Source organism: Austrofundulus limnaeus, unplaced genomic scaffold (assembly GCF_001266775.1).
Source record: "Austrofundulus limnaeus strain Quisiro unplaced genomic scaffold, Austrofundulus_limnaeus-1.0 Scaffold22, whole genome shotgun sequence".
In the NCBI taxonomy this organism is placed as follows: Eukaryota; Metazoa; Chordata; class Actinopteri; order Cyprinodontiformes; family Rivulidae; genus Austrofundulus; species Austrofundulus limnaeus.
This window is the reverse complement of record NW_013952424.1, coordinates 2,074,187-2,089,403: the sequence shown is the minus strand read 5'-3', so window position 1 is coordinate 2,089,403 and position 15,217 is coordinate 2,074,187. Positions and strand designations below refer to the sequence as shown.

Genomic DNA, 15,217 nt, shown 5'->3' with positions numbered 1-15,217 from the left:
CGATATATCCCGATATATCCCGATACTGTAAACAAGGCGATATATTGCGATATTTCTGGTCCAAAAATTCTATTAAATAAAAACCTCTTACTGGAAAAAAAACAATGATAAACCAAAACCTCTACCTCAAGAGGTAGAGGAGCCAAATGGCTGGCTCACTGCTGCCAACTAGTGGTCAGAGGCTGAACTACAACATAAAAATGAATGGCTGGCAGGAAAGTTGACATTTTAAACCTTAATAAAAATCGATACAGGKCTTTAGAATATCGATAGAGTATCGGGAAATGAAATATCGCGATATTTCAGTGTATCAATATTTTCTTACACCCCTGTACCCACATTCTTTTACTTCGAAGCCATGCTGTTGAACTACATTCAGAATATGGCTGGGCATTGTCTTGCTGAAATAAGCAGCATGTCCCTGAAAAAGATCTGGCTTGTGTATGTGGCTCCAAACCCAGCATGTACCTTTCAGCATTAATGGTGCCTTCACAAATGTACAAGTTACCCATGCCATCAATGAAATGTGATGCAAAATAAATTATCAATTTGTTAAGTGATGTAATTTGGTGGAAATACATTTTACTTCCACTGGCCCCATTTTTCCTCAAAGAATTATGTTTAGTTTAGTACAGCTATAAAATGACTCAAGTAGCTGTTGATTTGCATTTCAGCCTACATTTCAACTCTCCCTTGTAGTCATGGACTACAGTGACCAAAAAAAGGGTTCCTCTGAGGAGCTTAGAGTAGACTAATGGATTTTCTGAATTGAAGATTTATTGGACATGCCCCACCAAAAGGAAACCCCATGGCAAGCCCAAGCCACACTAAAGATCATATCACCGGGACTCTTAATGCCCAGAGCTACCCCTGAAAAACGTACGTCTTTGGAGTGGAGGTGGGGATCAGACAGCTGTCTTTGCAACCTAGTCCCATATGAGTAGCAGAAAATTCAGGAACTGACAAACGTATAAATTAACAGATAATTTGTTGTTGTTTTGTTCAAGAGATTTCCTAGTAAATAYATTGGGAATGTAAAGATAAGAGTTCAATCAGATAATCTGATGAAATAGTTACTTTTTACACTCAAGCTTTTTTTTTATCTGAATCACTTGTCAGTAACATTCACCTACATCAGTCAAAGAACTTGTGTAAATCCAAGAGAGGGGGCTGGTCTCAGAAGGTGGGTAGAAAAATAGGCCTCATCACTAAGCTGCTGACATAATTATAACACATCTTTATTGCCCCCGAGTCACTGGCTGTGTCCATTCACTCTAGTTATTCYGTTGTCAGAGCACTTTGTGTGATGTTACCTACATATTTGTTATCGCTGACATGCTGCAATTAGCGGGGTCCACCTCGATGATATTAATGACACACACGGCTGCAGAGGGCTGCGCTTTTTCATCCACCTGCACACACAACCAACCTGTCCCCCACGTACACACTCTTTAAGCTACAGTGCTGTCACTCTGTGGCCAGCGACTGTGGTGAATGATGGGTCTTTTTCTTCCGCCCACTGTCTGCCATTTCATTTGTATTTCTCCTCATGACCTCCTCATCCATCCATCTCTGACCTTTTTCCCCTTCCTGCTTTCCACTCCGTCACTTTGTTTGCTCATGCAACAAATGGCAGGTCTGGTGCTCCCCGCAGTTTGCAAAATGTAGAYGTACTCCATAACTTAGGCAAATGAAATTTTGTTGGTGTGTGTGCAAATAGGTCTGCTTTAGCATGTGTGAGTTTTCAGGAGGTGACGGGGGGAGGATAGACATTAGAGGACAAGGAGAGCCAGCTGATTCTTTTTCCATTACTGCCTCGTTATAAATTTCTGGGTTTCTCTGAGCATATGAATCAACTGAAGAGTGTATTTCATTTGAAATTGGAACTAATGCCCTGACTCAGACTACAAATTACTCTGCAGATATCACTGCTGCCTAGCAGTCAGAGTTGAACCATTGGCCTGTTGGACTAATTTACATTAAAGTCTTGTTTCGAGATACTTTGACATTTGATAATTGCAGAATAAGGACCAGTAGACTGCCTGCCTAATAATGTCCTGGCCTAGTTACATTTTAAGTTTTAGTTGTATAGATTAGACTGAGAGCCATGTGTTCCACTAAGAACTGCTGGATCAGTTTCCATTAATATAAACCTAAAGAGCCAAGAGTTGTAATATACATAAATATATAGACAAATTTTCACCTAATTATGTTGACCATGAATATGCTTCACACTTGATTGTTCTATTGACAAATAAAGATAAAGAAAATTAGCACTATTGTCAGCACTGCACTACCGTTGATATGTTTATATTCTTATTTGTTCATTTAACCTTTTTCTGAAGCAATTATATGAGCAGTAGGCTAGACCAATTGCAGTTATCTGCAACATATTTTACACCTTCTGTTGTTTTAAGCTCTTATTTATTTTCAATCCGTATCTACTCTTTTCTGTTGTAAAAACTTAATTTTCCCAGAGGGATCATTAGAGTTTAATTTCATCAAATGAAGACAGTTAGAACTAAGGCATTCAGTCCTAAACCATTTTTAGGCCTGATCACATTTTACTCCGCAGCGGAAAAAGCGAAGAGAATAAAGTGCCAGCAGTAAAATTTGCAGGCAGTTTTCGTACGTGCTAAATAATCACGAAGCACTTAATTCTCAAACATACAAATTCTCTTTCCTCTGTTTTAGCTGCTTTAGTTCCCTGAATGTTTTTTTTTCTTTTACCACCCAGACTGCCTCTTCTCTGTACCTTTCACTAAAAGCAGCAAAAGGACCAGAATGTACAGACTGAGTGAGTTAAAAAAAATAAAGAATAACACTGTAGACGGCAAGTTAAAGTGCAAGGCTGCAGGAGAGAGCATGAGAAAGATGGCTGTGAGATAAAGAYAGCTGAAAGGGTTCTTCAGATAGGGAAAGACAGTGATGAAAAGGTGTATACCTGAGTGGAGAAAAGATAAGGAAAGACACAGACGTGAAGAAGAGGGGAGAAGGAGAGGAAGGAGGGAGGCAACAACAGCGACATTTTGGTTGGGTCAAAGCCTTTTGACACAAGAGGGGCTGTTGTGGCTGTGGAGAGTTGCAGCTGATTTATGGGTAGGTGGGCAAGCATTAAAACTGAAGGAGCCTTTTTTATTTTTGCTCTTTAATATAACTCACTCCAACCAGGTAGGAAGTACACAAAGCTTTTTGTAAGGCCACCAATTGAAGCAGACAAATAAATACACTCAAATCACATATAAACATTTAATTTAGCATTCTTCTGAAGTAACGGAAACACATTAAAAATTCCACATGAATTTTCCATAAATATTTTAAACCTCTTCATAGAAACCTACAGAGTTAATCTAATTTGTAAAGATACAATTTTCTTTGTGCAGCGGGGAGGTAACAGCCAGGAAGGAGACTGTTGAGGTGATCAAGGAGAATGGTTCTGAGGAGAGAGAGAACTAATTTAGAAGAAAAATAAATAAATAAAAACAGAGCTTAGATGGTGGAATGGCAGGGATAGGGCGTGACGGCCAGTAGGAGTAAAACACAAATTGAAGGCAGATAGATAATCAGAGTTGGAGGAGGAGTCATGATGGGAGAAAAAGGTCGAGTGGAGATGAATGCAGTGTTTTTTTTTTGTTTTTTTTTTTTTTTTTTTTTGGGGGGGGGGGGTCCAGATGCACACAGAGTATAAAAAGGATGTCATGTGTCTAACTCTGCACCCGATCTCTCTTAAACAATGATTCTTTATCATGTTTTATGTTACCCTTTAGCTGCCACGTGATGTTTTATCTGCTCACCCGATTGAAGAGGTTTGTTATCAAGAAGCGCCACAATTTCTCCCCTTTTCTTCCCATTTTCCCCTCCTGCTCTGCGCYCGTCCTCGTTCTTTGTTTGGCCCGCTTTCTGCCAGAAGGAGGGGACAATATTTTGGACGAGCCGMGTGCTGATAAATGGATGCCAGCAGCCGCCCTGTCAGAGCGGCAGATCACTTTGTGCCACAGAGGGAGTGTGTGTGTGTTTGTAACGGAGACAGAAACACAGACAGAAAGATGTTGGCCGCCCGTTTGTCCTTGCTCGTGGCATCTGTGATTTCAGCGAGAAGTATTTTGCATCGATCCACTTGTGAAAAAGTCTGGCATCTGGATTGCTTCTTCGTCTAAGTACTACTGGGAAGACAGACTAAAACGCGCCAAACATAGATTGCTAACAATAGAATAAGGCACACATCTTTGTGGTGACTTTTATGTCAGAAACTTTCCTCAAATCCAATTAATTTTTTTATATTTCTATGAATGCAGCAGTTTTTTTTCCTTAACAAGCTTTAGAAGACAATAATGGATCAGCAATTTAAGCTCTGCAGTCTGAGATGAAGCTTGGTATTTCGATTTCTTTGATTTCCAAAGGCCAGAACAATGCCACTGTCTGAATATTATTTATGGCACAGCAGCCCTCATTAAACAGTCTTACAAGTAAAAAAAAACACAAGTTTTTCCACAACAATGGAGCCAAAACCACAATTGTTTTCTCTTTGTCTTCCTAATTATGATTTAATTAACAGCCAGAGATTATACTAACACACTGGCTCAGTGTAGTCACACAGATAATTTGGATATAAAACAAACAACACAGAGCTTAATCAGTAGTTTTGGTTTGTTTGATTTTTATTTTGCAAACTGTAAATTACACTAATACAGTGTAAGTGGTCATATTTTGATTTACTTTCTTGTTTTTTGAAGTGTTTATAGTGGATCACTTTAGTTAACATATATGTGATATTTATCATTAAAAGCAAAAAAAATACGTATTATATATAATGTTGTAGGTCTTAGGACAATGAAAGACATTTTAAACTTTTAGTTAAAACCACCAATAGTTATTTTTTACCTTTTTCTTGAATGTAAGTTTTATATTAAAATATAATTCTGATCATGTGATTAGATGATAACAAAAAGAGACAGTGTTAGGGAGACTGAAAGGGTTTAACTACCTGAAAGCAGCATAACAGATGTTAAGAACAACTRGAAAATACCCACAGGTCCTGGAGGCAAACAGAGACATGAAGTGGCTAAAAAGAAATCAGCCACTATAAAGTACCTACACGAAAAAAGGCAGGTCCTGAAGGRTTCAGCTAAATGGGAAGAACACAGCAGCAGCTTTCAGTACATATGCCCTTCCAGTTATCAGAAATCCTCCAGGTATATCAACCTGGCATCAGCAGAGCAAATCYGTGGATATCAAAAAGCCTCTCATAGTACATGAAGGGTTGTAGTCCAAGTTCAGCTCCCCGAGACTGTACAGTACCCTRCAAAAAAAGAGAATGAAGGCTGGTGAGTTTCAGAGCTGCTATCCAGGTTGAAAAAAAAACAAAAAAATCTAGAGGTACACCAAGAATATGGCCCCAGCAATAAGCTGGTAAAGGATTGCCTCAGGCAGCAAAAACTCAGTGAGGAAGACCATGAAGGTGGAATAAACTATTTTCAAACTAGAAGCACTCGGAGAGTGCAAACCTCTGCCAAGACCATTTCCCCCATCCTATAAGAGTTAATGCACAAAAGCAGAGATGGAAACACATTTGCMGAGTAAGTCCTGATGTAGTGAACATTTAAGCAGGCAGTATGCATGGAATTTCTTCACGGTGGAGTCCAATGTGAAAAAAAAAGTCAGACTCATCATCCGACGTTATTTATCGTCAAACTGGTGTCGGATTAAGCTCCTAAGTTTTCCTCAGTCACATTTCACCGTGTAAAACATCTGTTTCATCCCCTTGTATGAGTTTGTAATGGTTTGACTCTCTTTATTAAGTGCTTCCTGGCTCCCCAGTATCCAAACTTCGATGCCCGGCCAGAAGCTCTCTGTTTACAAGCCTAGTAGTGAGAAACTGTTTTGATTGGTTGTTTTGGAAATGTGGTGTGTTTGAGGAAATGGGAAAAATACGTTTCATGGTGCAGTCGTGCACTTCCTGGTCACAAAACGTTCTGTAAATGCGCATATTATGGCAAAAATTATTCATCATTAAATGTGGTTTTAACATTACTTTTATAAAGTTTGAAGTCCGTGCTGTCCAATCCAGCTCACTGTTTTTTTTACAGAAGCCCTGTGAAAGCATCACAGCTTTGCCGATCTCAGAGTGTTAAAAGATAAAGTCCTGTATCCGCATCGTGATCCGGAACATCACCAAAATTTAAAGGTGTGTTCCTTGGCCCAGTAGCCACATGTGAGAAAAATGTCATGACAATCTGTCTACAAGTGTTTGAGTAATGTTGTCCACAGACAGACCGACAGACAGACAGACCGACTGGCAGACAGACATAAAACATTACTTCGCCCTTGGCGGAGGTAACAAGTACTACCAGCACATCAAACTAAGACATGCTTTATTGGTGTGTTTATAATTTCAATGCATTCTGCTACTTTATTTATAGATTTTTTTTTTACGTATTGCATTGGCTCCATAAGTCGATCAGCTGAAAAGGTACATCCAGTTTTTCTTTGTTTGTTTTGTAGTTTTTTTTTAAATTATGTAAAAATCCTTTTAGCTGTTCATGAGATGTTTTGCTAACAGCCAGAGTTGTCTTCAAAGTTTTATTAATATATATGCTTGCATGCACTGTAGATCAGTCTCAGTTATTAACCCACCAAATCTTAAATTAATATCAGTCAAACYGACTCAGTTGTTGACATTTTTGATTTTGAAGGTCGCTCGGCTGTCGCAGCCAACTTAAATTGGGTTAACTTTAAAAGTTAATTAGTTGATGTGACACAAATAGAACTTCCTGAAAGTTTAATAAAGCCTGTTCAGTTAACACATACCCTACCTACACAGTTAATCAATAAAATAAACTAACTGAAACAGATTTTTTGATTCAGTRCTGAAATAAACTTGATCTTAGTGGCTAAAAGTCTTATGAATAATCCAAAAATCTTACTGTACRTTGTAGAATGTTCCATGTACAGATGTTTTTCATCTGCTTTTGCAGYTGGAACAGCAGGTTTACTTTAAACAGAGTAAAAACCTTGAATATGAGGCAACTGCATCAAGGATCGTCTGATCAACATGTTGAGCTACCTTACATACACCCATGATACTATTAAYGTGTGCTTAAAGTTTATGTATTAGGCTTTAATAGCCAAGCATTTTCTGACCTTGTATAGTCACAAAATTAGCATTTATTGCTGACATYTTGTAATACGCACTAAAAACCTTTCCTGCAACCCGTTTAATGCTTATTAGATAAATGTTCATGGGCATCAGATGCAGTTCTAGCTCATATCTCTTCTGGAAAGTTATTATATTAGGCAATCATCTTAAGCTATAAGTAATTTGCCTTAAATGTAAATTATGCGTTTCTAAGTGTTATCATTACTCATGTTTTGTTTTGTAATTTGGCAAATTCTTTTTTCAATGGAGGTGACCATTTTTTGTCCGTYTTGTCTGTTGCTTCGTCTCTAAATTTTTTTTCACATTTGCCTCCCTTAGTTGCCCCCAGCGTAGTTCTTAATTCATTTTCAAATGACTTCTTTTTAAGTTTCATTTCATCCCATCTCATTTATTATTTGAAGACAGACTTTGTTATGAGTGTGTATAATGATTCTGATATACATATGTTTCTTTAATAATAAAGGATCTGATGATTAGTGAGAAATCCACAGAGCAAGTGCTAACAAATAGATCTGCAGCAAATGTGCATTAGGTTTAAATTCCAGCGATGCTGTGATGTTTTTTGTATACATTTTCTTTATTTTTTTATTTCACACTTCATTATGAGGCATTATTTTCTGCATTGTTGTGGAAAAGAGAAGCTTCATCCAGATAGGTCTGTGTTTGATAATGAACAGTAAAGCTAAAGAAATATCAAACGTGTTCTCTTGGCATCCTTATCAAAGGCTTATAAGAAAGGCAAAGGAGGAAAAGAGGAAATGAAATGATATTAGTTGTATACTAGAGGAAAGCATTTTTAAAGAACCTGAAATAAAGAAAAACATACACTTGAGAGACATGAAGAATGTTCTGTTGAATTAGTTTGTGTGCATCATTTTTTTTACCAAATTTTAAGGGAAAAAAGTGTTCAGAAATTTTAGGTGTTTTCAATTTTACCCAGCATGCTTGTCTACAAAATTTAACAATCCGGTTTATTATGCATAATCAAAAAATTTACACCCTAGCAGGCGAACGCTGCCTTATTTTTTAGCAAAAAACATTAACTCTTATCCTCATTTTCACTATTAGATGAGCAGATAAAATAGATTTATCTCTTAAGCATCTCTTTTTGGGTCATAGATAAAACAGATAGTGGGTAATTAAAGCTGGTGCCATATCAGAATTAGACTTTAAGATGTTTTTTTATTATAAAATGCTAATTTAACCATAAAATACATTTTACTGGAGGAAGGCAGCAGCAGAGATTGGCTTGTGGTTGCGTCGACTTCCAACATTTAGGAGAAATAGTTCAGTTTAATTAATTTGATTAATCCTATTAATTTTTGTGTTCCGGCTCAGTGTCTGCTGGCTGAAAAAGTCGAATCTGACATCAGACTTATCAGGTATGTCATTAAAGAAATCTTTCTGGATGAAAATGATTAATTGTGGAAATTATACGTAAAACAAAATGTGGGAGACAATGTGCTATTCATGACTGAGATGTACTGAGTTTATACAGAAAGATGAATTAATAGACTTTTTTGCTACTTAACATATTGAATATTTATTTTCTGTAACTAAAAGTGAATGGAGAGAACATTATTGCTGTTGTCTGTGCAATAGTTTGAYTGTAGCATTAGCAAAATATCAAAGAAAATACTGAATGGAGTCAACCCAAGTTGAAAACCGGAGTTTTCATGAAATTCTCAGTAAGTAATCATTTGCTATACATCTACTGTACAACTGATTAACATTTGGAGTTAATTTGTTTTAAGATGGCTGTCACATCTGATCAACCTTAGCCAACAAAAAAAAATGCTATTTTGCAACCAATTGTACAGATAGCTAATCTTGTTGTGGTAGCTGAGAGTCATCCTTAACACATACTCTGAGCACCAACAGATCTCATAAGTTCTTATTATATTGCATGAAATTGTGCTCAACATATTTTATAAGGTTTGACCAAAGCAGTATAAAAGTTTGGCAGTGTGCAGTGGTGGGCACTAGCCCGCTAAAGCGCAAAACCGCTAATTGCGGACCTAAATATTTCATTTGCGCTTTAGCGGTCTTACTAATTTTTATAATTCATAAGCAGATTTGCACTTCCTGAAATTAAAATACAGTACCACTAATTATCTACCAGTCATCATTATCTTGAACAGCAGAAGGTATGGCTGTCAATGAATCACAACACACATGATCTATCCAACAGCACCCCTCCCAGATAAACACACTTATTGGAAAGGTATACATCCTTGCTGACTGTTGCTTTGGGTCACGGTTCTCATTTCCCACAATGCTTTGTATCTGCTTACGTAGCAGGAAGGCAATGTTTAGAACTCTCTGTCCCAGCTAAAACAGTTAACGTTTTGTAATCCATTCTAAAAAAAATTATGTATTGATTTATTTTACTTTACAATCGGAGCTCCTTTAAAAAAAAGTTTAAACGCTGGAGCTCAATACTTGACGTAAATGGTCGAAGCAACGGGGTTAGAGGCGCACAAGTGATTTAAAGATGTTATGCTGATGAAGACAGACATCTAGTGGTCAACTGGAGCAACTACATGGAAAACTTTCGAATCCAAGCTCTTGTTTTGAAGGGAAGATAGTTTCCTGTAATCCGTGCTTTCGTTTCCCATCATAAATCAAATCTGTCATGTACCCAGAATGCATCGCTTCAGTTTTCCAATAAACAGTTTTAAAATTACTTTATTGATGCTTCTTTAATGAAAATACACAACAAGCAAAAGAAAAAGAAGCAGCCAAATTAGCAATCCTCAACAACTTTTTTAATTTTTACACCAGGAGCTAAAGGTCTGTTTCAGGAAATCACATCCCCGGCAATCGGCGGTTGTAGGATTAAGCTGTTAAAGGGTTCATACACTGCTAGTTGGCAGTGTTGTGCATATATTGTACATGAATTATTGCCAGCTAGTAAGTGTCAAATTGAACTTGCGCTTTAAAATTAGCTTCTGCTAGTTTTTCTATGGCATAAGTGCTTTTGAGGTTGCAGACCTAAATATTTACATAAGCAATTTAGAAATTGCGAAACAAATTTTTGGATTAGAGCTGCCCACCACTGGAAGTGTGCATTATGAATGTATTGAAGAAAAGCTAGGCCTTGAATGGTTTCTCACTGCTGCAAAGTGACTCTTGTTTTCAAACACTCAGTGATTCTTCTTATTATCTGGGAAGAATGAAATCCTTCACAACCCAAGAAGGCTCCAGTTTTGTCACAGGTACACAGCGCTTTCCATTACTTAAGTCACCGGTGGCGCACACCCCCTATTCGTGTTTCCCCACAGCGAAAGCGTGCGGCGCCTCAGCCTGCCTSAGTGTAACCCAGCCGGCCCACTATCGCTCGTCTCATCCGTTACACTCTGCTCCCATTCAATCAGAGCCCCACGCCTCGGAGGAGCCGCAGATAAATTTCTCATTATCTTAGCTCACTGAATTAAAGGGACCAGGACCGAGGGGGTGCACTCACATGCATAAACACACACAGAAAAGTGTCACACTAAAGAATACAGTAAACTCACATACAGAAGCTTCGAACAGGGGTTTCTTAGTCATGCCGAGTCTTTTATCCCAATTTGTGCACAAAGGGGAGACGCTATTGTGGAGAAAGTTTGTTTCTCATCAGGAGAGTCGGCKTTAAACAGATTTCAAAAGATATGTCTCTGCAGTGGTTTGGTTTGGGGTTGTTTGTGTTTCTCTGTGACCATTAACCAGATTTCTATTCACAGCAGTTTTCACTGTGACACTGTTCCCTACTGAGAGCAAGTAATTCTGCACTCCCTTTTCACACAAAACAGCGTCAGAGCCCCAAATATCTCCATGTGTGTTCCAATGAACTCCAACCTTTGCTTTAAACCTGTGGGACTCACAGACATTTTATGTAGACTCAGTGTTTCCGAGACCAAGAATCTTTCATCGGTTTTTATTATCCTGAGTCAGTGTGAGTTTCACATGTGTGCAGGCGTATCGGCTGCCGAGCCTGCGTGAGCAAACGTCGCCAGGGGAAATTTCCGCTGCACATGGAATCTCCATTGTTTATTCATGTTTTATGAATTGAAATGTGCATCCCTGTGTTCTCCGAAGTGGGTATAATGGAGAACAGAGGAGGAGGCAAACTAGAGGCTATGCAGAGTAGAAAGAAAAGAGCCCTCTTGGATCAGATTTTCTTTCTTCGGGACCTACTCTTGTATTCAGTTCAGAGAAGATAATGAGAACCATTTGTCCACATTAAAGGTGATTCAGTAAACTACTCTCACTTGAAATGAGAATCCAACTCATGCTCAAGTTCTGAGCTGCTTCTAAGCCCTCAATGGCTGCAAGAACTACAAAMCCAATTCTCAAAAATTTGGAAATTAAAAAAAATGGAGTGCAAATGTTTTAAAAATCTGTTTCTGCATTGCTGTTTCCTTTGAAGATGTGTAAGTCACCCATGCTAGAGGCACTAATACACCTTCATGCCATTAGAGGCAAGCTTTTGGACTGTATGCTGAAAACAAACCAGGTAGTTCCACTCCTCCTTTGTTCAAAAGACTTTGGCTCCATATTAAATTAACTTTGGCCCAGAGAAAATGGTAATTTGCAAATCAACACATTCTGTTTTTATTAACATCTTAAACACCATCCCTAATTTTCAGGAATCATGGTTGGTGATTGACACATACAAAAGTAGTCGTCCAGGTTTGATTGTGTGTTTTAGGTCCCTCCTGCAAGTTACTTACCCTGCATTGATTGTTTCCATCTTCAGTCATTGCATTGCCTTGTCTCTCATTGTGTTTGTCTCACGTCATCCCCAAGTTGTCAATATTCCCGCTGTGCCAAGGCCTCGAATTCAAGCAGGGCTTTTTTCCACTTGACTGTTCAATCAATTGATAATGGCTTCGCTCATCAGCTGTTCAGCAGTGGAGGGTGTTAGGTGGTAAGCATGTTCATCGAAATACCATAATATGATTAGTGTGACAGAGAAGCTAGGCTTGTGCAGAATGCAAATCATGCTTTCATGATGAATGCCTTTGTTATGATCGCTGACGTGCCGAGTGAAATAAATCACCATCAGCGTTATTTAAAAGCATCGGTTTTACCTGCAGACACCCTGGGCTCTAAAATGCTCACTGTGCACTGAAGGCACAGCAGGGACAAATGGCTTTCTCCAGTCCTCTCATTCTTCTGTTCATTAACACAGAACTAGGTCACCTACAAAATGGCGACCAGTTGGCCACCTTATCTGTTCCCCCCTCCCCACCCCACCCCCGCTGCCATGTCAGCAAATGTTTCTCTCAGATTTCGGCCAAAAGAGGCTCCTGAATAATACACTCAAACAGAGCACCCTGAAGAAAGACAGACGGGAGATTTATTGCCCGTATTTGAAGCTCTTTTCAATATGCATCCCTCAGCCAATTTTCCTCGCGCCGCCTTTAATTACCTGTCTTAATAGGATCCCTGTAAGAGTGGCAGGATGTCTTCACTAATGTCTACTTTCGAACTGTGGGATAATTACACCACCATGAAATTTGCAGAGATGTCTTTCTAAAGCAAGAAAAGAGTGCAATAAATGGGAGAGGTGTCAGACTACAAGCACTTTCTAATTTTTGCCTTCTTGTTTGGCATTGTCCAATTTGCTAAGCTTTTAATTAAGTTTTTTTTCTTATGTGATTTATACWTGCTTGTCAATATGTATATTTTTTAAGTAGTAAGTCTGTGGATTCTGTGTTTTCAAGTATTTATGATTGTGTTTAATGTGCTTTCAAGGGTATCTCCTGGCTCTATCTTAAAGCAGCAACCTAAATTCAGACTCCATGAGTGCAAACTTGGCATTACTCACAAGCAATGTGTCCTTGCAAGTATGAGTTTACRCTTTTTATATTTTCATGTTTAGTTGCAGGGTTAAATATGATTCAAAATGTTGATGTGTGAAGTCAGAAACCCCCAAAAGGCACAGTGGCAACACAGTTATTCACACACGTACACACTGCTAAACCTTGTTGCCCTCTTCCTGGCAGATTTTGGTTCTGCCATGGTTGTGACAAGCCCCAAATCTATTGCTGATGGGATCAGACCATGACAGGTATGACCCGTGTTTTCTTGCTCATTCCACTCGCAGAGAGACTCCCCAGCCTTTTTATGGGGCTTCCATCACCTGTTTATTTACGCAGAAACACTCCCTTTTTCACACAAACCTCACCCATGCACCTGTGATGCTCTGTTGTTACGAGACGCACGTAAAAGTGCTTAAATAGTTTTCCTTTTTAGATTAAATGYAAATAAGTCAGTCAGATAAACCTGTCTACTGCATTGGACATATTTACACTTATGAGTTGTACAACTTGTCATTTCTCTTCAAATGTACACTTAAAAAACATCTCATCTGACTGTGCATAATAAKCTCCTTGCCCTCTGCATATGCTCCACATTAATGCTTAGATTTAAGCTAACCAGCCGGCCTGCAGACAGGTGCCATGTTCTGTCGCACCATGAATATGTATGACTACTTTAGCACTCAAATCATTTCCATACAAGATTATGAGCACATATGATTTGCAATGCATAGCTTGGGAAGGTCACATGCTTCATCTCCTCGCCTTATTGTTTTCTTAGCGTGTCTCACACCCTTACCCATCCGTTCTCTTGTTGCCCCCTTTACTCCTTTCCTTTCTAATCTAACAGAACAGACATACATGGGGTATGGTCTTGAAATGTCTGGTTTTGTTCCAGTTTTGATGTGCTGCATTTTAGATTCAATGACACAACCGTCTCCCTGCTTAGCAGTGGAAGTAGGAAGTGGCTTTTATTTCCAAAGAGTAAATCTGTGAGGAAATGGTGGTAGATAAACAGAAATGGGGAGGTTCACTTGCAGTGTTTACTGGGGCCTCTGGCGGGACAGCTGGTAATTCACAATAAATTGGAAGCAGTAGAAAGCCAGCTGCCCTGCAGGGGATGGAGAAATGTGTCTGAAAGAAGCGTAAATGGGGGAAGCATGCGTACACCTGTAGGTATATATGTTTGTGAGAGCGTCTCTGTGGACGTCACCGATCCAATGGGAAAGTGTCTAATCTCTGTTCCTCTTTATCAGACGTGTGTGTGTGTGTGTTGGAGTGGAACTGTGTGTGTTTATTTGCTGCTTGCTGATTTCTAGGTGATGCTGAGTATCTTTGTTTGCCGTTTTAGTAATAATTTATTTGACTGTGTTCTCAGGTAAACAGATAAGTACTAGTTCAAAGATAATGAACCATTTATATTCAGTGTGTAAGAATTCTCCTTTAATCTACCTTCCACAACTAATAAAACAAATGTCACGACTTTAATCAAAAAGAAACCTTTCCATCATCAGAAGAGGAATTTGTAGCTTTTTAAAAAAATATATTACGTGGCATTAGGAACGAAATGCTGAATTAAGAACTTTAAAGTGTAACTTGCCCCCCCGTGAAAGGATAACTCCGCCCCAAGGCGAAATTTGAAAAATGCATCAAAGTGGGTAGGGGAGGGGTTTGGGTAGGGGAAAGGGGGTTAGAGAGCGGAGGTGTGGCCAGGACGAGAGAACGTGACAGCTAGCATTAGCATAATTGATGCTACATGGAAAGTGACCACAGTATCGCAGAAAGTTACATCTCTGAACGTCTGAGGTGGAGGATTTTCACCCCACACTGTCATGGTCTGTGTTTATTTTCCTTAGTTTTCTAGTGTTTTCAGTGTTCCCCTGTGTTTCTCTGCCCTGCAGCCCCACCCTCTCTCACCTGTGTCCTTTTGTGTCTGCTCCAGGTGTGTCTTGTTGCCCTAATTAGTTTTCTGTGTATTTAAGTCCTGTCCTGTCTCTGTCTTTGGTCGGATCATTGTTTGATGTGTTGGTTCTGGTTCTCTGTGCTTTGTTCCCCCTGCCTGTGTGATCCTCGTGCCTCCAGTAAGTTCAGCTGTCTCTACAGCATTTTTGTTATTTAAAATAAATTTTTGTTCTACTTTTGGAGCCTGCCTGCGCCCTGGGTCTGTTTATGCCAAGTCCTCACACACACCAGCACCGGACAGAGGAGGAGTAGCGCTCTGACAGCCTGACAGAAAGAAATAAAAGCACACAGC

At 39.1% G+C, this 15,217-nt stretch overlaps 2 long non-coding RNA genes across 3 annotated transcripts in view; one reads left to right on the top strand and one right to left on the bottom strand.

Annotated features, from left to right (window-relative positions):
• Window positions 1-15,217, top strand: part of LOC106514769 (uncharacterized) — a 176,271-nt gene that overhangs the window by 51,870 nt on the left and 109,184 nt on the right. The gene's annotated exons all lie outside the window — the stretch shown is intronic.
• Window positions 5,216-15,217, bottom strand: part of LOC106514768 (uncharacterized) — a 13,113-nt gene continuing 3,111 nt past the window's right edge. The window contains exon 4 of the long non-coding RNA XR_001309923.1: window positions 5,216-5,299. This is a non-coding gene — a long non-coding RNA (uncharacterized LOC106514768). The remainder of the gene's footprint in view (window positions 5,300-15,217) is intronic.